Source organism: Rattus norvegicus, chromosome 4 (genome assembly GCF_036323735.1).
Source record: "Rattus norvegicus strain BN/NHsdMcwi chromosome 4, GRCr8, whole genome shotgun sequence".
Classification (NCBI taxonomy): domain Eukaryota; kingdom Metazoa; phylum Chordata; class Mammalia; order Rodentia; family Muridae; genus Rattus; species Rattus norvegicus.
Genome location: NC_086022.1, coordinates 12,368,515 through 12,395,675, shown reverse-complemented (window position 1 = coordinate 12,395,675; position 27,161 = coordinate 12,368,515). Strand labels below are relative to the sequence as shown.

General features: G+C 45.5%; 1 protein-coding gene and 1 long non-coding RNA gene across 16 annotated transcripts in view; both read right to left on the bottom strand.

The window, feature by feature from the left end:
• Srpk2 (SRSF protein kinase 2) overlaps positions 1-27,161 on the bottom strand; it is a 191,363-nt gene that overhangs the window by 152,670 nt on the left and 11,532 nt on the right. The gene's annotated exons all lie outside the window — the stretch shown is intronic.
• LOC134486545 (uncharacterized) lies at positions 22,296-27,161 on the bottom strand. Its single transcript, XR_010065743.1, has 2 exons — positions 24,315-27,161; positions 22,296-24,083 (listed from the first exon to the last, which is right to left on the bottom strand). It is a non-coding gene; the product is annotated as an uncharacterized LOC134486545 (long non-coding RNA).

Genomic DNA, 27,161 nt, shown 5'->3' with positions numbered 1-27,161 from the left:
CACTACTAACAACTGCAACCAACCCCCCTGAACAACCAACAACCACCCACCTCACCCATCAGAGCTCTACCATTACATCCCACCTCACCCAAGAGCTCTACCTTACATACCCTCTTCATAGGTATATAATTCCAAACACCACACAAGCACGGAAACTATCTGCAGCTGGCAAGACACCGCTCAGCTAGAGCATGAGGCAAATCAGAGTCGGCTGCTGCTTCGGACAGTCCAAAGCAGTCCCCCAACCCACACCTGGGATTAAAATGAAAACATATTTTTATAATACTTCTGGTTTTTAAAGAAACCAAAATTCAGGAATTCTCTCTACCATGCAATGTGCAGAAGAAGACTCAATGTAGCCTGGTAGTCCCCAGAGTATAGAAAGAAACTGTGCAACTGCCTAAGGGTAAAGCTGTTTCTGGACAAAAAAATGTTAGAAACTAGATTCACATGATAGCTGGCCAACCATGTCAGTGTACTAATTGCCAATTAATTATTCACCATAATAATATACAGGTTATATCATGTTGTACACATTAATGTCAAGGGCCTGCCTGTTTCTCTTCCCTCTCCAGTCTTTCTTTTTAAAGACACTACTGTGTAGTCCTAGCCTCAAGGAGAGATCTGCCTGCCTCTGCCTCTCGTGTGCTGAGAGTAAAGGTGTGCACCACCGTTTGTCTCATTTCCTGAAAAATACTCTTGCCAGGCCAAATATTCTCTCTCAGACTCTGAACCTCCCTGATGCAGATGGTGAGAAGCCACTGGGTCAAAGTGCATTAGGCAAAGCTGGGAAAGGGCTCAGGGGCTGAGAGCACTGACTGCTCACCTCACCATGGAGAAGTTCCTTTCAGCCGGGAATGGGGCACACAACTTTGATCCCAGAGAGGGAGGGGAAACGAGGGGCTACCCAGGGAAACCCTGTCTGGAAAAATGAAAGAAAGGAGGAAGGGGTGGGGAGGAAGTGTAAGGGGCCTCCTTTAAATTGGTTACTTATCATTAGCACCTTTCAAAGGCACGTGTTGAATTTTGAGGACATACAATTACAGAATCCACAATCTCCAGTTGTTCAACAGGGTGTCACCTGAGGTCATCCCAAGCCTTGATGGAGTTAAGACCTCATATCCTAGACCCTGGAGGGTCCCACTGTAGAGACTCTACTCAAGCTGCCCCGTGCACCCAACAAAGCTCAATGCCAAGACAGCCAGGCCGTCATCCCTGCACTTAGGGCAGAGGCGGCAGAGGCAGCAGCCGCACCTGGCCTAGCCTACACAGTAAGACCTGTCGGTGAGTGAAAAACTGGACAAGTGAATGAACAGCACAACAGTGAGGGCCGAAGATGTCAGGACGATCCTTTGACTTAAAACCAAATAAACTTTATTAGCCAAACAAAGAGAATCAGACCTAAATATTGATAAATACTAGTTAATAAATCACGGGAGTCATGTAGAACTGTTTGTGTACTTTTGGTAAATCCTAACGTCTAGACTCCTGTAAAACTGGATGGAGGAGGGGCTCCTAAGCCCATGACAAACCCTTTATAGTCACCAAGTAATAAACCTGACAGCTATATCATCACTCGGTTTGAAAATGGAGCTGGGGGCAGTGGCACGTGTGTGTGATCCCAGAAGCTGGCAGCAGAGGAAGGAAGACAGTCAAGAGACCCAGGCAACCTTGATCTACCTCATGAGTTTCATGCTCTACATAGGAAATGTCCTGTCAACCTCAGAACACAGTGAGGCACTGGCTTAAAAAATAAACAAAACAACAGTCAAACTCTCAAAAACCCATCCCACTTTTAGGATGCACTGAGCAGAGCTGGGTGTGCCGGCCCACACCTTTGAGCTCAGCATTTGCTGGCAGATTTCTGTGCGTCTGAGGTCTACAGCCTGGTCTGCACAATAAGACTGTCCTTAGGGGGGGGGAAAAAGAGCAAAAACGGCCCCACGGCACACGCCTGTACTGTCAGCATCCGGGAGTTCACTGTCAGCTACTTAAAACATTTGGGGCCACGTTAAGATACACAAGAAGACCAGGTGTGACAGTGTGGGTCTTTATATACCTGGCACTCAGGAGGCAGAAGCAGGGAACATCTGTGAGTTCCAGACCATTTCATTAATAAATTCTATATCCACTTTTTAAAAAGCATATATTATAAGGGCATGAGCACACGATTGTTTACTGGTGGGAAAAATAAAGTGTATCTTGCTTATTAGTTATACTACAAAATTAAATATTGATTTGTGTTGCCACCTGCTGGTAAAATTCATTATTTGAACATTAATGAATTTGAATTCATCACATAAAGCATTTGCCATTGTTAAAATTAAACACACACACAACTTACTTGTGCTTTCTCAATATTGTCTGCTTTGTAACATTTTACCCAACTATTCTAGTAAACTTCTCTTTGGGGAAGCTTTTAAAGTTACATCAGAATTAATGGTGACTGAAGCCAGAAAGTGGCTCGCACTACATTTTCGGCCCTTGGAAGACTAAGGGAGTAAGGTTATTAAAAGTTTCAAGCAAACTTGATCTATAGTCTGAGGTCCTGTCTAAAAATGGAGTGGTCAGGATGATCAACCAAAACTAGCAACCTGTAGAAAAGTCCTACAGAAATCTAATACCTGATAATTAAGAAATAAAACACTTGGGCTAGAGAGTTGGCTCAGTGGTTCAGAGCACCGACTGTTCTTCCAGAGGTCCTGAGTTCAAATCCCAGCAACCACATGGTGGCTCACAACGATCTGTAATGGGATCCGATGCCCTCTTCTGGTGTGTCTGAAGACAGCTACAGTGCACTCATATACAAAATAAATAAAGAAATCTTTAAAAAAAAAAAAAGAAAAGAAATAAAACACTTTTAAACATACCCTGTACAGGTAGGTAAAGCCATTCCAAGAAACCAGATTATTTAAAAAAAATAATAATAAATAAATAAATAAATAAACCTCGTGCCAAGAAAGGAAGCTACCTCACTATAAGCTGTCCGTCAGCAAGGCCCATGCAATCCCCAAAAAAAAGACAGCAGCTATCACTGCTGCTGTTTGTCCTCCAGAACCAGATACTGTGGCCTTAGCAGCAATGATGCCTACACCTTTGTCTCAGAACGGAGAAAATCAAGCTGGAACTGGGCTGAAAGAGTCCTTGCTATAAAGGCTTGCTAGGTAAAAGGTGTTCTTAGACTTGGCTGTGGACCCTCTATGCAGTGACACCAATCTCCAAGAAAGACTCACCTACTGGTACAACAAGGAAAAAGTCTGTCATGCAGGTAACCAACTGCACACTTCAAAGACAGAGTTTTATCTGCTATGTCAACCCAGTCAAAGGCCCACAGTTGGAGGTTATAGGACTTCCTGCACAAGATGTCGCTGTTACTTCTCTGAACAGACAGGATGTGCCCATCAAACTGCCTTCCTCAGGCTTGTGCTTATTCCCAGAAAACAGTGGCAAGGCTGCCTTTGCTCAGAGAAGCCTCTCAGAAAATGTGTCAGCAGTGAGTGCAAGGAACCAGCTATCCAGTTCTCAGCCACCAGCTCCCCCAACCCCACCACCATCCAGCACTCAGCCAGTGTCTCAGAAGAGGGCGCAGAGCACCTGAGAGCGGGAGGGCAGGAAGTGAGATGCTAACACCTGCATAGCACTGCTACACACTCCTACAAGACTGCCACCATAAAGGGCCATCAACATCCCGCAGAGGGGGGGTCAGGGGGCCCTCTGCTCTTCTGAGGGATTACACCACAAAGCCTGAGGTCAGTGAATGATCAGAGACATTTTCTACAGTGATGCAGTCACTGGTAAGGTGGCTCCTGCAACTCTCACCCACTCCTCTAACAACTCCAGTGAACCCTGGGTCACCAAAGTGGGAGACTACTTAGGAAAAAAAAGAATTTGTGGGAGAAAGTAACAGGAGGTGAATATAACCAAGCCACACTATGTATGTACACTATGAAAATGCTAAATTTATGGAATTAGTATATGCTAACAAAAATATGGATATTGTGACTTTTAACCTCACAGAAATCTGCATCAGTATACGGGATAGTTTTTAATGACATAATAATTTGTGGAAAACATAAAAACCTTATTTAATAATATTTCCAAATGTTATTCTTTTTGTAAACAACTCAAATATTTGCTTACATCAGAAGAGGGTTTTATATCCAGTGTCTTCTAGTCCTAACAGGATCAAGCCAGTGACCACTCAGCATGAGGGGAAGGGGCAAGGCCTCCACTACAGCTGAGGAGCTACTGACACTGGTGGTTCTGAAGGAAAGAAACCGGCTCTTCAGCCATGCGGCCCTGGCAGGCTGACCACCCTCCAGGAGTTACAGATCCAAGCAGCGGGGCAACCGCAAAGGGACTGGCGGGTCACGGAACGGACAGCCCGAAGAGCCGAGGCCATGAAGCAGAAACACAGGTTGTGACAAATGGTGCCTGCCAACTGAACAGTCACAAGCAAAACAATCTAGGTAGTCATTACACCCTCCGAAAAAGTGGACTCAAAATGCCACAGATCTCAATGCAAAACACACAGCTCCCAGAAAAAAGAGGAGAAATTCAAATATGCACCACCAAAGGCATAATCCTTGAAAGAATAAGCTGGACTTCACTGAGATTACCAACGTCTCCTGTGAAAAACATTGTCAAAAGAATGACAAAAACCAACAGAGCAAAATGTTTACCAAAAGGACTCTGATGGCAAAAGAGGACTGTGGTGGAGAACTCTGGGCCAGCCCAGGCGGGCGTGCACGCCACACACTTGCAATAGCTGCTGGCAGAGGCAGGACAGCCAAGAACAAAGCCCAAACGGCTGTGATCCAACATATATGAGAAACTCTTAAAACTCACCCATGGGTGGGAGGATCAAGGAGGTGGGAGTGAGGCAGATCTGGGAGGAGTTAGGGGAAGAGCAGGAAGTAAGATCTAAATACATTTCATAAAATCCTCAAAGAATAAAAATGTGATCCAAAGATCCTTAAGAGGCACTTCATGAAAAACTACACACATCAAATGGTCAGCATACACAACAGACAGGCAGTGCTCCACATCACATACATTTAAGGGACTGTCAGAGAAAACAAATGAGAGGGATGGGCCTGGGCAGATGGCTCTGTGCTTAGACACTAGTGCTGCACACACGCATGCACACACACAGAGCTACACAGCAAGTCATTACTTCAGAAAGCCCCAAACAGCCAACATATTGAAAAGGAATAGCTCTGTCAAGATTCAAGAGAAGAAGTGGGGGACCCAGGGCTCTTGCTCCTGGCGGTAGCGAAAGTGAGTGACACAGCAGAGCTACTTAGAAAATACCCGCCGCTCCTGACTATATGAGTCCACAGGAGAAACAACGCAAATGTCTACTAACAAACCAGATGCTGTAGGATAAACGCTACCAGAAACGATTAAAAGCATAGACCGACGTTAGAGAAGCCTGACAATGGTCACGCTAAGCGACAGAGGGCAGGCAAGAAAGTACTTGCTGTATGACACAAAGTACTCAAGTGAGAGAGCAGCAAGACGAGGTCTCTACTAAACTAGGGCTGGGAGAGGGTCTGCCAATGGGCAGGAAAAAACACTTCTGAAGATAAACATGTCTATTAGTAAGGCTATATAAAGTTTCATTGATGTATGCGTGCCAAAAACATGCCCTCTATTCATGTTAATTACACACCAACAAAGTTGGTGAACACTTCTTAATTTTTTTAAGATTTATTTATTATGTATGAGTACACAGTAGCTGTCATCAGATCCCATTACAGATGGTTGTGAGCCACCATGTGGTTGCTGGGATTTGAATTCATGACCTCAGGAAGAACAGTCACTGCTCTTAACCGCTGAGCCATTTCTCCAGCCCATGAATACTCCTTAAAATGAAAGCAACCAGCCTAGAAGGAATTACAGACAGGAAGCAGGTGAGTACTGGGGATGCTGGTTCACTTTCAACCTCGCTTTTTAAATATGGCAACAAAAAAATTCTGCTATCGGGAATGTTACATCTCCATCTCTACACTCCAAGAGCATGTACATAGCGGGAGCCCACACACACACACACACACACACACACACACACACACACACACACACACACACACACACGGGAGCCAAGACAGTCAGGGCTACACAGAAAAGACCTGAGAAACAGGCAGAGGACACAGGTTTTGTTCCTAGAATCTACATGGTAGCTTTCAACTGCCTGTAACTCCAGTGCCCAGGACCAAAATGTTCTCTTCTTTTATGGCCTGTTTGAGCTCCTACATGCATGTAATATACACACTCATGCAGGCACACACACACACAAATAAGAATAAATAAATCTTTAATACTCAAGGCCTTTTGGCAACAACAAAAAGAAAGTTATGGGACAGGTCAAACACTGATGACAACTGTCGTACCTCTCTCGTGTCAATATTCAGTGTGATGCATTTCAGATCTCAGCTGCCACCATTTCTCTTCAGATTCAAAATCTAGAAACTAACGAAGCTTTGCAATTTTATGACAGTATATTCCTTTTGGTTTGTTTGTTTGTTTGTTTTAAAGACAGGGTTTCTCTGTATAGTCCTGGCTGTCCTGAAACTTGCTCTGTAGACCATGCTGGCCTCAAACTCCTGGAAATTTGCATCCTGAGAGCCAAGATCAAAGGCATGCACCACCTCCCAACATGACAGAATAGTCTAAACTCATTTTCACACTTCATTAAGGCAAGATCAGATTAAAGAAGTTAGCATAACCAAGTACAGACAAGAAATGAGAAAACATCCTGTGTTGTTTAACAATTAGAGGTTCTGAAAAGAAGGTGAAACAATCTTATCTTTTGAAAAATAAAAAAAAGGCAAAACTATGCATATCATATGTACGGTCGGTACTCTCAGAGCCAGAGGACAAGTCAGATGCCGTGACACCAGAGTCACCAGTGTGAGCCTCTGGCCTGGCTCCTGGGAGCCAAGCTCAGGTCCTGCAGAAGAGGAGCAGACTGTCTTAGCAATCCAGTCATCTCTACAACACCACAGAAGGAACATATGGTAATGGTATGTTGTGTATTACATGTGTGTGTGTGCACATGTGTGCTGAGGGCACCTGTCCATGCATGCGCACACAGAAGCCAGAGGAGGGCTCAGTCAGCTGATTCCTCTGCCTCCTCCACCTCCCTGTCAGAGACAGGGCAGTCAGGAGTTTACATCTATCTCTCCACCATATGCTCCAGACAGGTCTCTCATTCCACCGCAGGCCAACAAGCCTCCAGATCTACCTATTTCCGCCTCCCAGCAGTGCCTAGCTTTTTACATAGGTGCCAAAAACTAAGGCAAAACCTCATGTCTGTTAGAAAGGACTGTCAGCCACTGAGCTGTCTTTTCAGCACAGAATCTTTCTTAATGTATTCATTCCTAAGCACTTACTTTATGCATGAAAAACTCAATTTGATTAGAATGTAAAATTACCTGCCTCCAAAAAGGAGTGCCCAGAGGCTGAAGACAGCATCAATCCACGGTTAATTAATCCACGGTTAATGGTCAATGCACACAGTTTTTGCAAAAGACTTAAGTTCAGTTCCCAGCTATGTCAGGCAGCTCACAACTGCCTGTGAACCGAGGCCCTCCTGTAGCCTCCTTGGGCACTTTCACACATGTCACATATACATTCAAACATACAGGTAAATAAGTAAAAATAAAAAATTACAACAGTGATATCACACACACACACACACACACACACACACTTCGTGTGTGTGACCAGAGTGCCACGCACATAAACGTGTGTGGGCACTCAGGTGTGTGCATATGTGTGTGTGTGTACTCAGTCTGGCCTTAAACTCAGTGTGTTGCTCAGGATGACCTTGAACTCCTGACCCTCCTGCTCCCGCCTTCCAAGTACTCTAAGTATGGCTAGGCACGAGTCACTCTACCAACCTTACAAATCAAGGCTTGGAAAGGTCTCAGCAATAAAGAGCTTCTATAGGGCGTAGGTTTTATTCCCAACACCCACAGAGCAGCTCAAAGCCTTCTGTAACTCCAATTCCAGGGAATCCAATGATCTCTTCTGGATTCTTTAGACACCAGGCACATGTGTGGTACACAAACACAAACACTCTATATTATTATAAAAAATAATAGTAGTAATAAAATTTATTTTAAATTTTTTAAAAGAAAATGTTTAATGTCAGAGCTTGCCAAAAGCATATAAAAAAAACAATAAAGAGAACCCTTTAACAGCTAAAACTACAACCAACACTTAATAATGTCCTATATAATCAACATCCTTATAAAAATCCCTAAGAAACATCCAGACATAAACTAAACCCTAGGCCCAATACTCGAAAAACACAGTAGAATGAACACGACCAGGTAGAGCCCTAAAGCTACTACTTTTTAAGTCATGCTTAATACATGCATGCATCATGCTAAAAGAATTCCCATTTACTCCTCACAGCAAGTCCATGAGACAGACGCCCATGATCCACTTGGAAGAATGTTTAGACTGCACGGCCGCTGCCGAGCCAGCTACAAGATGGACCAGGAAGCTAACTGTCGGCAGCGCTCAGCCCTCTAGCAGCTTACAGGCCCGGGTGCTTTCCTTATGCAGTGGCTGACCCCTTCCCGTCCCACTGAGGAGACTGCTGATGCCCTCAGGCTCTGGGAGGAGCAATCACACCTTCCAGGGAGGGTCCCTGGGAGAGAAAGGCCGAGGGGCTCTGACCCAAGCCTTCTCCCCACTTACCTACTGCTGTGTTTTCTCAGGGTGCTTCATCCGCTGGAAATGTATTTGAAAAATAGGTTCATAAAGTATTGAATATGTTTCTTTCCAAAGAACAGAACCAAATCCTCTCAAGTGTGGGTTGTGTCCCTCCAGGTTCAAGTGTGTGTTTCCAAGGGCGAATCATGAAAGCTGCTGCTCCTGCTGCCTCCAGTCTGAAGGCTCCCCAGGAGCACAGCTCAACAACACTCCAAACAAAGCCAGCTGACAAAGACTCTCAAAGGCAATCCCACAATAGGGTGCAAGGCCTCCCCAGTCAAGAAGCAGGAAGTAGATCACTGGGTTCAGCTACCAGATCTAGAACAAACCTGCTGGGCCACTTTCACAGTCCTAGTACACAGAACCTTGGAGAGAAGAGTGCTGTCCAGTTACTGCGTTTACAGGGATCTGACTTTGCTTTGGCCTCCTTAGCCCACGCGAGCAGCCCTCTATCTTGCTAAGTAACTGGAGATGGCCGGCCTTGAATCCTGACCTTCTTGCCTTTCACTCCTGAGAGCTGGGATTGCAGGCATCAACCCCAAGGCCTAACTGTGGTCATTTGTTCCCTGACAGTGACCCCTGAGAATATATCCAAAGTCATTAAATCCCTTCCCTCTGTGCTTGCAACAAACATTATTAGGTACAATGGCAGGTGCCAGGTGACACACAGGACAAGCCTGCTGCTTCCAAGGAACTTTACGTCACTCACAGACTCTAAGGGCTGTCTAACTCTAGTGAGCCCACTCATGCCAAGAAACCTATCCATCCATCTCCTGTCCATTCTACCACAGCTGAGTCTCACCTTAGGCACTGCGATAACATCCCCACCCGAAAATCTCCCATCCTGCTCCTCCTCAATCCTCCCTCATTTAGTTTTTCTCAACCAAGTGGTCTTGCCACATGGCTTCTCAGTTTTTTGCAATGAAGAGCTGGCAAGATGGCTTGGTGTTTGTAAAGCACTTGCCAAGACAGCCTCAGCTCCATCCTTAGAATCCACACAGAGGGGAAAGAAGACACATGCCACAAAGCCACCCTTTTACACACACACACACACACACACACACACACACACACACACACACACACACGCTAACCTTCTGAGTCTCCACTGCTAACAGAGAAAGTCAGTCCTTCCTAACTTCCCACTCCAATCACCTGCGACCTGCTGCATACACCACATGGACACTGAGACACTCGGGATCTCTCAACCCACAATGCTCAAACGGTCACATTCTCTTTTTAAAGATGCTCTTGCGTTGTCATAGAACTAACTCCTCCTCGCCCTACTTTCCACAGCACAATGCAGGTACCCCGATCTGCTAACATTCCACTCCACATCTCTGTGGACTGTGCATTGCCTGTGGCCATGACTGAGTTGGTGCGTTACCTGAGGCTCATTATTCTCGTCTGCAACATGAAGGGATTGGACCAAGTATCTGCTCGGCAGCTCAACCCCAGGTTCCACAATACTGACCTCTCCCCAGAGAATCACATGTAATTCTGAACCCCAACTCTAGACTTACAGATCTCAGTAAGTGTGTTGCTTAACCGTTATGCCCTTCAGTTTCTCGTCTATAAAATGAGAAGTGCTATCTATTTAAAACTCTTTCCTTTTTTAACACTTTTAGGAGCTCTAATACACAGAAAATCACCCATTTAAAATATATAGCTTAATAACATTCAGTATATTAAAAAAAAAAAACGCTTCTATAAACATCAACCCAATCAAATTGAGAATTCTCGCCAACAATCACTAAGCAGTCTAGGATGCTAACTCATGCCTCTAGTCCAGCCCTGGGAACGCAGAGCAGTTTCAGGTCTGCTGGGATCAGTGTAAGACTCAGTCTCAGGTGACCCCAACTTGTGGGACTGAGAGGCCAGTCTCATGTATACAGCAAATCTGAGGTGTGGACTACAAGAGGCCTTATCTTTAAAAAAAGAAAAGAAAAATCTCACTCCTTTGGTCCCTGTCAACCCTAGGTAGCCAGCAAGAGGCTAGTGATTTGCCTCTGGACACTTTCTATAGACTGGGTATTTTATGACTCGTTTCTGTCATCAAGGATTTTTAAATTTATTCTTATTTTATGCCTGCCGGTGCCTGTCTGTAAGTATGTCTGTGTAAAGGTGTCAGAAGCCCTGGAAGTGGAGTTGCAGACAAGTTTGAGCTGCCCATGGGTGCAGGGAATTAAACCTGGGTCCTGTGGAAGAGCAGCCAGTGCTCTTGACCACTGAGCCACCTCTCCAGCCCCCATTAGCATTTTTTCAAGTGTATCCCTGTTGTAGCATGTAACTGCATCTCATTCTTTTTCTTGGTAAATAATAGTCCATTGTGAGCGATTACATTTGTTTGCTCATTCCTCAGGTAAGTGGGTTGCTTCCCCCGGCTACTGTGGGCAATGCTGCCCTTCTAGTTCTAAGTCGTAGAAGATACAACTCAATTCTGCTTGACTATATAACACAAACCACAGACAACAGCTTTTGTCTTATTTTTCCTATGTATGTGCATAATGGGCACTGAGCCTGGAACCTGGAACAAACTGGGCAGGGGCTCGAAAACTGCCCAAACCAGGTAACTCACTCTTATTGACCCAGACTGGTCTAGAACTCACTACATCGCCTAGGTGAGCCTCACTCTCTTATAACTGCTGGGAAACTGTCATGTCCTCATTTTTTTCATTTACCTGGCCCACAGCAAATGTTCAGAAAATGCTAGTTTTTTAGTCTATCAGCTGTTATTTGTATTAGTATGAATCATGATATTTGATTTCAGGGGGAAAATAACTATTTCATATAGTCCAACGTCATATATACTCAGCTCAAGATTAAAGCATGTTCAACACATATCTGCTTTTTCACAGTGAAAAAAAAAAAAAAGAGGACAAGGCTATTCTCAAAGCATTTTAAGCCTTAGTTTAAAAGATCATAGTGGTCTGTCCCTCACTGGAGAAGTCCACAGCCTTTGGAAAACACAACAGTAGCAAGAACAGACAAGGAGAGCCTGAGACCAGTCAGCCCGTAAAGACACCAAGGCCACAAAAGCCCATGTGTTCAAACACTCTAAGCTTTTCTTAGCCAAAGCTACACCTCAACCAATTAAGAATCTTCTTTCCCAGTGCTAGAGATCAAAGCCAGCTTGTGCAGCACTGCATGCTGAATACAGCACTGTAACACTGAGTACACTCCAACCCTGGGAAACCTTTGCATTGGAAAATGACACTGATTTGACTTTGATTGACTGATGGACAGACTGACTGACTGATTTGTTGCTTGGTTGTCTTTTTTCCCAAACAAGATCTCTCTGTGAAGCCCTGAATGTCCCAGAACTTACTCTGTAAACCAGGCCGGCCCCAAGCATAGAGATATGCCTGCCTGTCTCTGAGTGCTGAGATTAAAGGTGTGCACCAGGACTGGAGAGAGAACTCAGTGGTTAAGGGCACTGAGTGCTCTTCCTAAGAATCTGGATTCAAGTCCCAGAACTCACATGGTGGCTCACAACTGTCTGTTAACTCCAGTCCCTGGGAACCCAACCCTTTCACATAGACACACATGCAGGCAAAACACCAATGCACAGGAAATTCAAATAAATGACTTTTAGCTGGGCGGTAGTGGTACACCTCTAACTCCAGCACTTGGGAGGCAAAGGCAGGTGGATCTTTATGAGTTCGAGACCAACCTGGTCTACAGAGTGAGTCCCAGGGTAGCCAGGGTTACTACACAGAGAGACCCTACTTGGATTTAAAAAAAAAAACAAAAACAAAACACGGTGGACCACCACACTGTACTGTGACTTATTTTTACTGTTAGCTACACTAAGATTCCTTATCAAGACATCACATTTCAATCTTGCCAAGACTCCATTTATGACATAAAACAAGTAACACAAAGAGACATCCACCATTTAGATCCTTTGCGTACACAGAACTCCACAATGGAGACCTCTATTCCTCTGCTGCTCCACTCGCTACAGAGAGCTCCTGCCTAGGACAACAAACACTGCTTCAAGACTTCTAGATCTGTTGTAGTTGTGTTGCTCAATTCATTTTGTGAACTTATGCTCAGGTGACACAGATATAAAAATAACATGCAAAAAGTTGTGAAAAAAAAGTTTTAAGCTACACAAGCCAAGCCCAGTGGTGGAACACACCTGTAATACCTCAGAGGCAGATCAGGAGTTCAAGGGCATCCTTGTCCACTTTAAGGACAGCCTGGGGGACATGAATCTCTGTCACAACAGGGAAAAAAAAAAAAAAAAAAAGAGCTCTTTCTCTTCAATGAGGTGGCCGAGCGGACGTCAACACGCAGATCTTCGTGAAGACCCTGGCGGGCAAGACCATCGCTCACCCCATGGAGAATGTCAAGGCCAAGATCCAAGACAAGGAGGGCATCCCTGGCCAGCAGAGGGATATTCCCCGGCAAACAGCTGGAGGATGGCCGAACCCTGTCTGACTACAACATCCAGAAAGAGACCTCTTGCACCTGCCTGCGCCTGCGCAGTGGCATCATGGAGTCGTCCCTTTGTCACCTTGCCCAGAAGTACAACTGTGACAAGATGATCTGTCGCAAGTGCCACACACGCCTGCACCACCACCACCACCACCACCACCACCACCACCACCACCACCACCACCCCCGTGTATGATCTTCTTATTTGGCAGGTTTTTTTATTATTTTAGGATAAATGACTGAGCCTCCAAATACTTAAATTAATCACCTAGCACCCTGACAAGAGGGGAGGAGGGCGGGTCACACAGTTGCCAAGCTCCAGGCAAGTGGCTCTTAACCTTCCAAATGCTGCAAACCTTTACTTCAGTTCCTCAGGTTGTGGTGACCCTGAACCATAAAGTTATTTTCACTACTACTTCAAAACTGAAATGTTGCTGCTGTTGTGAGGTAATGCAAACATCTGATGTCTCCAATGGTCTTAGGTGACCCCTGTGAAGCCAGAAGTGTAGAAATGGGAGGCTATCACCTTGTCTCTGAAGCATGGGACAGGACATAGCCATTGCTCATCTAAGGGAAAAGCAAACCTGCTACTAAGAGGATTAACGGAGCACAGAGTAAAAACTCAGTGTTCTAAAAGGCCAACTTGTGACCACAGGTGGCTAGCAGTGGTGGGACTGCTCCTGCTGCTGCAGTGACAGCTAATATAGAGACAGCCCGGTGGGCACGAATGAGAGCCAGCACTCAGGGGAAAGCACCAGAAGGAAGGTAAAGCAGAACCAGCTACATATCCAGGGTTAGGCCAGTCTGCGTCACAGAACCTTTTTTTTTTCTTAAAATAAATAAATAAAATAATTTATGGCATCTATAAAGTACAATTTAAAAATGTAAAGCAACTTAAGATTTGAAAGCTAAGGTAAAAAATATTACAGCCAAGAATGGTGGCACATGCCTTAGTCCCAGTGCATGGGAGGCAGAGGTGGCAGATGTCTGAGTTTCAGGGCAGCCTGGTCTACACCTGAAGTTTGAGGACAGCCTGGGCTGTTACACAGATTATTTTTTTCCAAACTTTCTGAACTTTGTAAATATTAACTTCTACACACGCGCACACACACGCACGCACATGCACACACACGCACACGCACACGCACGCGCACGCACGCACGCACACACAAATCCATACTTGGGTTGCGAGTAGTGATAGACAAGCAAGATAGCAGCAGAGCTCGGTGAGTTCCAGGCCAGCCTGGTCTAACAGTGAGTTCCCTGAGAGCCATAGAGTAAGATGCTCTCTGGAAAAAAACAAAAAAGTATCGCTACCCACTCCACCACCATTATGTGTATGCATACACATTGATACACATGCACACACACGTGCACACACGCACACACTCACGCTCACAACACAGAGTTCAAAAGTAAGGCTATTATAATAATCTCTCTCTGAAATAAACGACATTTTTCTTATCAGTCCCAGCATGGTTTGTTTTCCTACAAACGAAATCCTATATATCAGGATGAATCAGAATTTAAGACCAAGTCTAAACTCAGTCTGTCCTTTCCCTCATCTGATCTAATAAACCAGGCCAGGTCGCGGGTCCATCTACCAAATCTCAGCACAAAAGAACCGACACCACCCTGCGGTGAAGGACAGGGAGGTGCATCGGCCATTTAAGTGTGCTTCTTTCGCTCCTTCTGGCCTTGTGCTCACTTGTACGTTCCACCTTCTAAGATCTCTTTTAAACAACTTTTACATTAAATATATACAAAACACGGGCTAGCAAGATCGCTCTTGATGAGGACTCGGGTTCAGTCCCCAGCACCCACATGTAGGCTCACAATCACTGTACTACAGTTCCAAGGGATCTGAAGCCCTCTTCTGGCATTCACAGACACTGCACAAATGTGGTGCACTTACATACATGCAGTCTAATGCTCATGTACATAAAAATTAAACAAGTAATTTTAAAAATAGATACACGGGGTTGGGGATTTAGCTCAGTAGTAAAGCGCTTGCCTAGCAAGTGCAAGGCCCTGGGTTCAGTCCCCAGCTCCGGGGGAAAAAAAGAAAAAAGAAAAAAGAGATACAAAACAGCTCACCTTTAATTCCAGCACTTGGACAGAGGCAGACAGATCTCTGAGTTCAAGGCCAGCCTGGTCAGTAGAGGAAGTTTTTTTGTTTGTTTGTTTGTTTTTTTAAAGTATACATAGCTTATTCAGGGCAAGGGGAGGGGAGTTAAGAGGTTAGTAGGGGCAGAGAAAGGCAGAGAGGGATGGGGAGGGGGAGGGAAGAGAAAAGGGGAGGGAGCAGAGTTAGAGAAGTAGAGGCCGGACATGTGCACATGGAGAGAGAGGGGGGAAGGGAGTGGGGAGAGAGTGGGGGCAGGAAGGCAAGACCAAGAGGAACAGAGAGCAAGAGCTAGAGCAAGTTTCAAGACAGCCAGAGATACACAAAAACCTTGTCTCGAAATAACCAGACCAAAACAAAACAACAAAATGCATTAGAGAATTGGCAAATTATTAATTTTATGTCAAATTTTATGTAAAACAATATATATTAAATAAACTAGATATGTGTTAAATTTTAAGTATATATTAATAATACTATATATTAAATAACACTATAATAAAATAATTTGATATGGATTTAAACAGAAGCAACAGGGGAAATTTCCATGATACATGACTGGTCACTGGGTATATGTGTCAAATCAACCCACTCAGAAAAAGTGACTTTAAAAAAAAACTTGTTTAAGGGAAGGGGTTTTGTAACCTGATATTTTTAAATATTTAATATTTTACTTATTCCTTGAGAAATGCATGCATGCATACAATGTGTTTCATCATATCAATCCTATACTCCTTTTTAATTTTCCCTGGGCTCCTCCCAACACATCCCCCAACAATTTCATGTCATATTTTTTTCCATTAAGAACAAGTAGTGCTGGGCTGGAGAGATGGCTCAGTGGTTAAGAGCACTGACTGCTCTTCCAGAGGCCCTGAGTTCAATTCCCAGCAGCCACATGGTGGCTCACAACCATCTGTAATGGGATCCGATGCCCTCTTCTGGTGTGTCTGAAAACAACAACAGTGTATTCACATATATAAAAAAAGAGGAGTGGGAACCAAGGATCACTGTCAGCTGGAGAAAACAGGCTGAGCCTGGGAGCTCGCTAGGACCACGTTCCAAAACAAGACAAGACATAAGGGATCACAACACTAAGACCTCACTGTATAAACTGGCCATGGCGGCACACACCTGCACTCACGATTCTCCAATCTTTCAGCACGGTAAGGGCGGAGATAGACAGACAAGCAGAAACAAAGCAATGGGAATACAGTAATGCCAGCCTCCCCGGTAATCAATAATACCCTGAGAAAGATCATTCCTCAAAGAACATGGATTAACGGCCGCCTCATCAAATGGCTGAACTACTCAGAAGTTCAAAGAACTCGAAAAATACTAATTTGTAAGGCTTACATACATCAGCAAACAACATCCATCCAGAAGATGCCAGGGAAATGTAACATATTTCTGAAGTTTCTTTCTAAGGGTCTGCCCTCATTAATGCTGTGCACTGGGCTGTTGTTTGTTTTCCACAGAATCATTTTAAAATAGCTATTAATCATTAGATTAAGAGTAGAAACATCCTATCCCACAGAAAGAAAGAAAGAAAGAAAGAAAGAAAGAAAGAAAGAAAGAAAGAAAGAAAGAAAGGAAGGAAGGAAGGAAGGAAGGGAGGGAGAGAGGGAAGGAGGGAGGGAGGGAGGGAGGGAGGGAGGGAGGGAGGAAGGAAGAAGGGAGGGAGGGAGGGAGGGAGGGAGGGAGGGAGGGAGGGAGGGAGCGAGCGAGCAAGCAAGCAAGCAAGCAAGCAAACTAACTTGCAGCTGGCTGGTGGTGGGGTGTGCCTTTGATCCTGGCACTGGGGAGGCAGGGCAGGCAGATCTATGAGTTTAAGGCTAGCCTAGTCTACAAAGCAAGTTCCAGAACAGTCAGGGCTACACGGAAACTCTCTTGAAAAACCAAAAAGAAAAAAGAGGAGGAGGAAGAAAGGAAGAAGGGGAAGAAGAGAGAAAGAGGAAAGAAAAAAAAAAAAGGAAGAGAAAAGCTTGGACCAGACAGCCAGAAGTACACAGTGCAGTGATGCAAAACAAGAGACCCTGCCTCCAAAAGGAGCTGGAAGAATCCAGCCCTCAAATCCCCAAAGGCGTCTTCTGACCTCCACCCAGGCAAGATAGCATACAAGCTCTCACTCATACCACACACAGAATGGTGACGAGGAGGAGGAGGGAGAAGAGAAGGAATAAAATTTTTTAATCCATATTTTAAATATGAGTGCTTAAAATACAGGCAGAGGGCTGGAGAGATGGCTCAGTGGTTAAGAGCACTGACTGCTCTTCCAGAGGTCCTGAGTTCAATTCCCAGCAGCCACATGGTGGCTCACAACCATCTGTAATGGGATCTGATGCCCTCTTCTGGTGTGTCTGAAGACAGCCATAGTGTACTTATGTATGTAAAATAAAAAAATTAATCTAAAAAATATAGAAATAATGCACATCTTTAATACTAGCACCTGGGAGGCAGAGGTAGGAGGATCTCTGTGAGTTCACGGCCAGCCTGCTCTACATAGTGAGTTCCAGAACAGCCAGGGCTACACAGAGAAACTCTGTTGCAAAAACAAACAAAAAATTTAAAAAGTCTCATCTATGAGCAGTTTCTTCCAACTCTCTCTAAATTTTTTTTCTAAATTTATTTTTATTGTTGTGCTGTTTTGCCTACAAGTATCCGTGACTGTTTAAGTCCACGCAGTAACACAGATCTGCTGAGTCAGTACATGCTCCTACACTGAGCCATCTCGCCAGCCCCTCCCATGTTTACTTCGTCTTAGCTTAGTGCATGCATGTGCATGCAGATGCTGTCACACTCTAGTGGAAGACACAAGGCAACCTTCGACACTCTGTTGTCTCTAGCAGTGGTTCCAAGGATACAGAGATAATCAGGCTTGGAGGCAGGCGAGCCATCTCCCATCCTCCCAATGTCACTGCTTTAAAGACTTTTTTAAAGTAGGTGTGCTTGTGTGTGTGTGTGTGTGTGTGTGTGTGTGTGTGTGTGTGTGTGTGTGCTTGTGTGTGTGTGTGTGTATACACGCACGCACGCACGCACGCACGCCACACATGTGAATATATGCATGGGTGCAGGGTCCCACAGAGGCCAGAAGCCAGGAATAATGGTTAAGGAGGTAGTAAGCCATGTAGATGCTGGAAATCAAACCCCAGCCATCCCCACACACGCTCCTTGCCACTGGGCCACATCTCCCTCATCTCTCAACGTTCTTAGCCCTCATTAAATATAACATTCTAAATAAACTTGTGGCCAAAAACTAATTTTGTGATTTTTAATTTCTTTTCTCTTTCATTTCCCAGGATCAATGCTGGGCCTACTAACTCTCCTCTAAGAACTTTCCCGTAAGGGTATATACATATACTTGAGAGTTCAAAGCCAGACTGGGCCACACAGTGAGCTGAAGCAAGACCTGTCTCAAAAACTAAACTAATTTTCCTCAATTCGGGTGTCCTAAAAAAAAGGACCACTGTCTTTGACTAAAAGCTTTCATTTGCAGGATTCTTTTTACTCTATAAACATGTAAAGGAGACAAAGATATTCACTAGTGCCAGAGAATGTAACACTGGAAACATGTCAAGTAGTAGGGGGTGAAATAACCTAGACAGTTAGGATGCTGCCGGTATCAATCTATAAAGCTTTTTTTTTTTCTTTTTTTTTTTTTTCGGAGCTGGGGACCGAACCCAGGGCCTTGCACTCGCTAGGCAAGCGCTCTACCGCTGAGCTAAATCCCCAACCCCAATCTATAAAGCTTTTAAGGGTATGGAAATTACTTTAACAACTATAAAATAGACTGTATATAAGCTCACAGATAATAAGTTGGGCTCAGTGGAGCAGACCCACAGAAGGCAAAATGTATCAGAGTTCTCCAAAGAAATGGAACCCATAGGAGGAATATATATATATATATATATGTATATATGGAATATATAGATATATATGCTACATGATATTTTTAAACCAAAAAGAAATCATCTTCCTAAATATGCTTTCAATTCACAACGTCATGCAATCCTTAATTTATAAATTCAGCCTATTCCAAACAAAGAGGCAAATGAAAACCTGAGGAGTTGAAGATGAGTTAAGAAATATGCAAACCCCCTCCCCCGTCCCCCAATCCTAAAACATTACAAGTTGTGCTTCTGTGAAACAACTTTCTCCTGGTTTCCCAACTCTTGGGCACCTCTTATAAGCAACCCCTCAACCCCAGGAGCCTGTCCTTCAGTCAACACCTTAGCCAGGAGCTTGTGTGAGCTACCTGTCAGCTCCAATGACAAAGCTAGAAGATAGCTGTGCAGTCAGAAACTGATGGAAGTCACAAAAAGACCTCCGAGCAGTCCAGGAGAACTGCCCGCCATTCCGTGCTCTCCCGGGGAACTCTGTACAATCAGTGTAGTGAGGGGGTAAGTAAAAGCATCCACAGGCTTCCCTAATACAGAGACTGGCATTCCTCCCGGACCCTCCCATGTCACACTGGATGTGGATTACAGTGAAGCCTATCCCCTCCCCTCGGGACCGTCAATCTCTCGAATCTTCTGCAGGCTTCTCAGGGACCCTCGGCCACTAAATCCCATCCTACTGAAAAGCTAGGAAATGCTTTGAAATGTCAATCTGGCGCACATGCACTCTCCAACTCCTTGTGACCTCACCAGCACCCCACCCACTGCTTACTGGCCCCTGCACCCCAACTCACCAACTAACACCTCGGGAGTACAAACATGCCATTGTGTGACAGGCTCCATATGTGGACACCCACTGGGGCTGCTTCTGCTCTAGGCTCAAGCCCTGCCTTCTCCTATTGTAGCTGGTCTTACTATTACTGGTCCTTCTACTCCCAGCTAGAGCAGTCTCCTGGGTTCCTGTCCATTTTTAGATTACAAATTATACTCATAATATGTCAAGAATCAAATGTACAACACGCATCTAATAAAGAACAATAATTCTTAAAATCTACTGAAAATCTAGGGAAATAATTACACTGCTAGAAAATAACTTTCTAGGAAAGGACTAGGGACTACTTTAATAAGATTATAAAATACGCCCGGTAAAGGAAGAATAAGCAAACTGTAGCATATTTACTCAACGGGAGACCATAAAACAGTAAAAATAAACAGAGTAACGGTAGTTGCTGCATACCTCAAGGAGAAGTCTGAGAACAGCTGAGGGAGAAAACCCATGCCAGTACATACTGTGTGTTTTATAGCAAGCTCAAAGCAAACAACACTAACGTTTTGGTGGTGGTGGTCAGATTTCTCTGTTGTTTTGTTTTGTTTGTTTGCTTGCTTGTTTGTTTTTGTGGGGTGGGGATGGGATGGGGAAGGTTCTACCAGGGTTTCTCTGTGTAAAAGCCCTGGCTGTCCTGGAACTTGCTCTATAGACCAGGCTGGCCTCAAACTCAGAGATCTGCCTGCCTCTGCCTCTTATGCAATGGGATTAAAGGTGTGCACCATCACATCTGACCCAGAAAGAGAGGCCTGGAAGAGCCTGCTGTGCAGTTAAGAGCATTTGTTGCCTTCCAGAAAATCCAGGTCTGATTGCCAACACGCACATGGCAATTCACAACTGTCTGTAACTCCAATTCCAGAGCGCCCAATGCCTCTTCCTGACATCCTCGGGCACCAGGCACGCAATGCGGCAAACATCTGCATGCAGGCAAAACACTCAGACACAGAAAGTAAATCAACAATACCAGATGCTAAAGAGTACAGAAAAGGGACCTGCTGCACACCGGGGGAGCATAAGTGTCAGCATGAGAAGTGGAAGACAGGTGGACTCTTACATGATCCAGCAGCCAAACAAAATTAAATCGTGCTGGATTCGTCTGCATTCCTGTGTTTACTGCAGCACTATTCCTAGCAGCCTAGAAATGGAAACAACCTAGGTGTCTACAACTGGTGAAGAGCTGAAGAAAATGTACACACAGTGGAATGCTGTAAATCATAAAGACTGAGACCCTGTCATCTACTACAAACCAGGCGGACTGCAGGTCAGTACTCGAACATGCCAACACAGAAAGACAAGCAGTTAGGGAACTTCCTCACGCATGGAGCTTTAAACAGCTGATCTCAGAAAGCTGAGTACAGCAGGGAAGCTTACCGGGTGCCAAGGAAAAAGCCTGGTTAGAAGGTACTAAATCATCCATGAGGCCACAAACCGCAGGTAATAAAGATGACAAAGTGCGGGGCCACTCCAAAAGCTAGGGACACAGGAACAAAACGATAAGTGTTTAAGCAAAGATAAAGACAGATATATTGATGGGGCAGGGGTGCACACTCTCATCCCAGTACTAGGGAAGCAGAAGAGGCAGAGCTCTACAGATAAAGTTCCAGGCATCCAGGACTAAAGAGAAAAACTCTCTCTCAAAAACAAAGAAGATAGGATATATTTAATATGATTTAATCATACACAGTTTATATAACACTGAAACACTGACATGGTACTTCATTACTGTTTGGTTTCAGACCTGGAACTGAGGTGCATATCTTACATATCAAAGCAGATATGGCCACCAGGTTCTCCAAGCATCCCTCAGTTCCTACCTGGCATACCCTGCCCCCAACCCTCAACTTTCCAGCCCAGGGACTAGACTGCCATTCCCCAGAGGCTCTTCCCTATACAGTCCAGACATTTTGGTCTCAGCACCACCACCACCTTCTCTCCCTCTGTCTAAGAACACACATTCTTTTCTTTTCCTTCCTCCCCCCACCTCCCCATGGTGACTTCCCTGGCCTTGGTCCTTGGGGCCAGTGAACTTGCTTCTCATTAAACCTACATTTAATATATTCTAATCTGGCTTGAATTGGCTCATTTCATTGGCAGAGGAATAACCTATCAACTACTACATACAACTTTTTTTAAGCTTTAAAAAAACCTTTTATTTTATATGTATGGGTGTTTTATCTGTCTGTATAGTCTCCCCCACCTTGTCTGCAGTATCAAAGAAGGCCAGAAGATGGTGTCCCACCTGTGACTAGAGTTACAGCCGTAAGCCACTATATATGAATGCTAGGAAATAAACCTGGGTCCTCTGAAAGAGCAGCCAGTGCTCTTACCTGCTGGGCCGCCTACTTCTCTCCAGCTCTCCGACTTTAATATGCCCCTATACAAGGTAAACAAACTTAGGGTGCTGAAGAGGTGCCTCAGTCGTTTACTTTCTTGCCGAAGACCCATGCTTGGTTGCCAGTACTACGTGGTAATCCACACCCTCTGATGTCTATGAGCTCCTGTAGGCATGCAATGCACACGCAGACACACAGACTCAGGATGCTGTCTACAGTTAAACTCAGGCTAGCAGAATGGCTCATCAGATAAAGGTGCTGGCTGGAAGGCCCAGGCACCTAGGTTCCTAGGGACTATCGGGAATTCAAGGTCATCCTCAACTGCACAGCAAGTTCATGGCAGCCTGAGTTACAGGAAACCCTGTCTCAAACTCAGAGTAGGGGGCAAGGCAGTATTGCTACGTGTTCTGATGCTTTGTTAGCAAGCTAAGACTCTGTTTTCATGCCAAGCACCCACAAAAAAAGGAGCTGGAACTACTGCTCTAGACAACACTGTGGAAAAGCCTCGAAGACGTGCAGAGAGTGCCTGCTTGGAGGTACACAGCTTTAGTCCTGGGAGGCAAAGATAGGCTGGTCCCATTGAGTTCCTGACAAACCCAGTATACATAACACATTCAGGCTACCAAGGACTAAATGGTGAGGGCCTGTTCAACAACAACAAAAAGGTATGCAGAGAGAAAAAAAAAGTCTAAGTGTCAAAAAGTTACATCTTGATACTGTATAGCTTTGTTTACTAACATTCTCAAAGTTTCAAAAACATCAGTGCTGCAGGGACTGCGCACTGAAACAGATCTGCCTGCTGCTTCCGGTGCCTACACAAATCCACACAAGTGATAAAACATAACACTAAACAGTAGGAAAGATTCATTTAGCAACAGTGAAAGCCAAATACCTTCTTAGTGTTGTCAGTCCTTCGCTTATTTTAAGACAATGCCTCATTAACAAACTGCAGGTGCCCTGAAATACACCCTCCTCGGCCTCTGAAAACCAGCCCAGCTCCCAAGGAGATGTCTTTCCTACACAATATTGTTTACAGGCTGGGAAGATGGCTCAGTGGGTAAAGACCCAACACAAGGGAGGGAGGGTGTGTGCACGTGTGTTTGGGTGTGTGTGAGAGAGAGCATGGTCAAGCACTACTCTGTGATATTGTGGAACAGGACCAAACGATGGTTATATAAGTAGAACTCAATCAATAGGATGTACTGTTGTTGGATATATAAAGAAGAGACGGGGTTGGGGATTTGGCTCAGTGGTAGAGCGCTTGCCTAGCAAGCGAAAGGCCCTGGGTTCGGTCCCCAGCTCCGAAAAAAAAAGAAAAGAAAAAAAAAAAAAAGAAGAGACATGCCAAAACAGGACAGGGAAGTACACTAAGTGAAAGAAACCCAAACCAAAGTCACACTGACAGTAAGACTTGACCTATACCACCTTGTACAAAAGGATCATAAATGAGGGTGGATGAGGCCCTGGGTTCCATCTCTCGCACCAAAATGTTAAAAACAAACACCATGTTTTTTAAAACCAAGTCTCCTTGCTGCCCAGGATGACCATATACTTGAGGGTTTAAGAAATCCTCCTGTCTCAGCCTCCATAAGCACCTGGGCCTATAAGAGCATACCACCACACCCAGATCTCTAAAAGATGTTATACTTTTGTTGTCTCAGTAAGTCATGGGACTGGACACACAGTCCTTGGCAGAGCACGTGCCTACACTCAGGAGCCTCTGCAGCTTGTGCCTCCCCCAAAAATAATAAATATAAGAAAATATCTTTTCTACAAGACAGATGTCTTGATGCAAGTTCTATGATTCCAGCATTTGGGAGGTCGAGGAGGGAGATCAGAGCTAGTGAGTGGCCAGCCAAATTCCGTAATTCCATCTCAAAAGAAATGTCCTTAATTATCACATACACCAGTACCCTAAGGCAAAATCTGTGTACTATGAGATACAGCCAACACAGAAAATTCACAATTGAAGTGTGATGGTGCATACCAGTAATCTCAGCAATACCCAGGCTGAGGCAGGAGAACTGTGTCATGGAGACTCTGTCCCAATCAATCCATCAATTAATCAATAATTAATGCAAACAAAATCTACTTAATGACTGAATGGCAATATAGTAACTCCATGCTCCCCATACTGTCAAAACAGCAAAATGACCAGGTGCACTCATTGGAACACTCTGAGATGGAAGTTCGACTCAGAAAACACTCCTGGCAACTACCAGTTCTGAAGTACTTAAGAGTAAGCTCTTACCACAGCATGGTCCCACACCTCAAGGCCCACAGCAGGGAGGGTCAAACGGGAGACAAGCTGGACTTTATAAACACTGCATATGAGTGCAATTCACAGAACCAAATGAACTAAGATCAAAGAAGTCAGTTTGCACATAAGGAGGAGATAGTGACAAATGCAGGTCACACTGCATCAGGCCAGGCCCCGCCACATCGCCACATCGCTCAAGTTTGCCAGTCACCACCACAGTTTGAAACTCATCTCCTCCAGACTTAAAATGCAAAAACACTCACCATCAGGACTCCTGAATGTGGATCCAAACAAGGCAGGTGATTCTAACCTGTCTGGGGAGCCTGTGAAGTGAAGAGAGCCTAAGACCCCCCCAGCTTCCTGAGGTCCCTTCTCCCCAGGGCTATTCAGTGAACCTAGAAGGCAGTTTTCCATTTACCATGGATGACAGGCTGCTCTCACCCCCACCCCCACCCCACCCCAACACTGACAATGCCTTGTGCTAAAAGCTACAATTAAGCCCCAGCACTCACTCAGGGATCTACTGAATTTTGATGGTTCACCGAAGGGAAAAAAAATAGGGTTTTGAATAGTTTGAACCAGCACTGCTTTTTAAGGTTTACTTTTATGACTCTTGCCTACATGTTTAACACATGTATGCAGCTGCCCATCAGAGCTGAAGGCATCAGATCCCCTAGAACTGGAGACACAAACGGTTGTGAGCCATCATTTTGGTGCTGGGAACTAAACCAGGTTCCACTGCAAGAGCAGGGAGCTCTTGACCATGGGGCCATCTCTTCAGCCCTGTGATAACACTTCTTTTTAAGGACTGGGGAAGGTGAAACAGGGCTTCTCTGTGTAGCCCCGGCTGTCCTGGAACTAGCTCTTGTAGACCAGGCTCGCCTCAAAACTTCAAGATTTGCCTGCCTCTGCCTCCCCAATGCTGGAATTAAAGGCTGCACCATCACTGCCTCAGAAATAGTGCTAGTTTTTAAAAAGCATCTTAAACTATCAGAAGCCTACATTGAGTTCAATTTTTAAATATCCCATATCTGATATGGGAGCCAGGGAGACAGCTCACAAGTTAACGATGCTTATCACCATACCCCAGTCGATCACCCAGTCCTACACATAACAGAGAATCGATTCTTTTTTTTTTCCTTGAGCCTACAGGCCCAGTATTCCCAGGTAGTCTCCCATTTGAGTACTAACCAGGCCCGACCCTGCTCAGTTCCCGAAGGTCAGAGAAGTAAATGCTGAAAGTTGTTCCTTGACTTCCACAGGTGTCAAGGCTCTTGCACATCCAAACCCAAACACACACACAGAATAATAAAAACTTTTTTAAATTTTCAATTTTTACCTTCCAGTTTTCAAGTCTTTTTGCCTAAAAATATTTTTTCGTATATATCCACATCTTAAGAAGTCCTATAAATAGACTCAAGTTATATTCTATTTTGAATTAAAACAATCCTGTTGTAAAATACCTCCAAACCATCAGTTTTCCTAGATGCCACCAAATGGGTGGGAACTCCCCGCTGGGCTGAGACTAGGGCCAATGCGGATTATAACCACCGCCACCTAGGCGAGCAGAGGGTTATCCCACCCCTTGCAAAATAAAGATAGACAAATATTTCGGAATTTTATTAAAGGTGACTCCATAGTACCAAAGATACCACACACAAATTTCTTGCAAAAGGAACAGCGAGGCAAACAATGTGAGCAAAGATGTTGATAGCTGGTCCAGGAGACCCAGACAGGAAAGAGGAACACGCGGCGGCGCTCTGACGCCTAGGAAAACCCAGCTCTCGGGGAAAGGCTTCTGCGACAGCAGCTGCCCAGCTGGGCTGCACGTCCAGGCTGGAGGTGGCTGGCGCTGGCACATTTGAAACATCATAGCTGGTGGATCCAGTCCCGAGCACCACGCGGGACCCGCCCGCGCACACACCCACCGCCCACTGCAGCGAGCGACCTAGGCGCAGCCGCAGCACGCAAGTAACGCTCGACCCGAGCAGAAAGTTTCGAATGAAAAACCCGAGCGCAGAAACGCACCGGTCCGGGAGCTGAACTCGCGCCAGGAACACGCCCGGAGCCAAACCACTTGACAAGCAGCTCCGGTTTTCACCTGGCTGGCCCGGGCAGGACCGGAAGGTGGCAGAGGCGGCAGCGCACTGGGTCCCACAGCCCAGGTGTCAAGCCGCGCCGCCGCCTCCCTCCCGCGCCTACTCTCCGACCAGTGCCGGGCAGGAACCGGGGTGCGGATTACGGATGTGGATAAGGGGCTCGGGGTACACATCAGGGACGCCGATCCGGGGCGCGGGATGAGGATCGGGGGCACCGGGCGCGGGGTCGAGTGCAGAGCCCGGGAGGCTCGCAGGCCGCCGGGCCAGGTCGCGGCTCCGGAACCCGCGGCCGCGCGCCCCTCCCCCCACCCCTCCCCCGCCGGGGCACGCAGAGCCGGCGCCGCGTCCCGGGAGACCCACCGCCCGCAGCCCGGGGACCGGGAAGCTCTGCCTGCGCGGCCGCAAGCAACCCTCGGCGGGGCGGGGCGGGGTCGGGACCGAGCGCCCTGCGG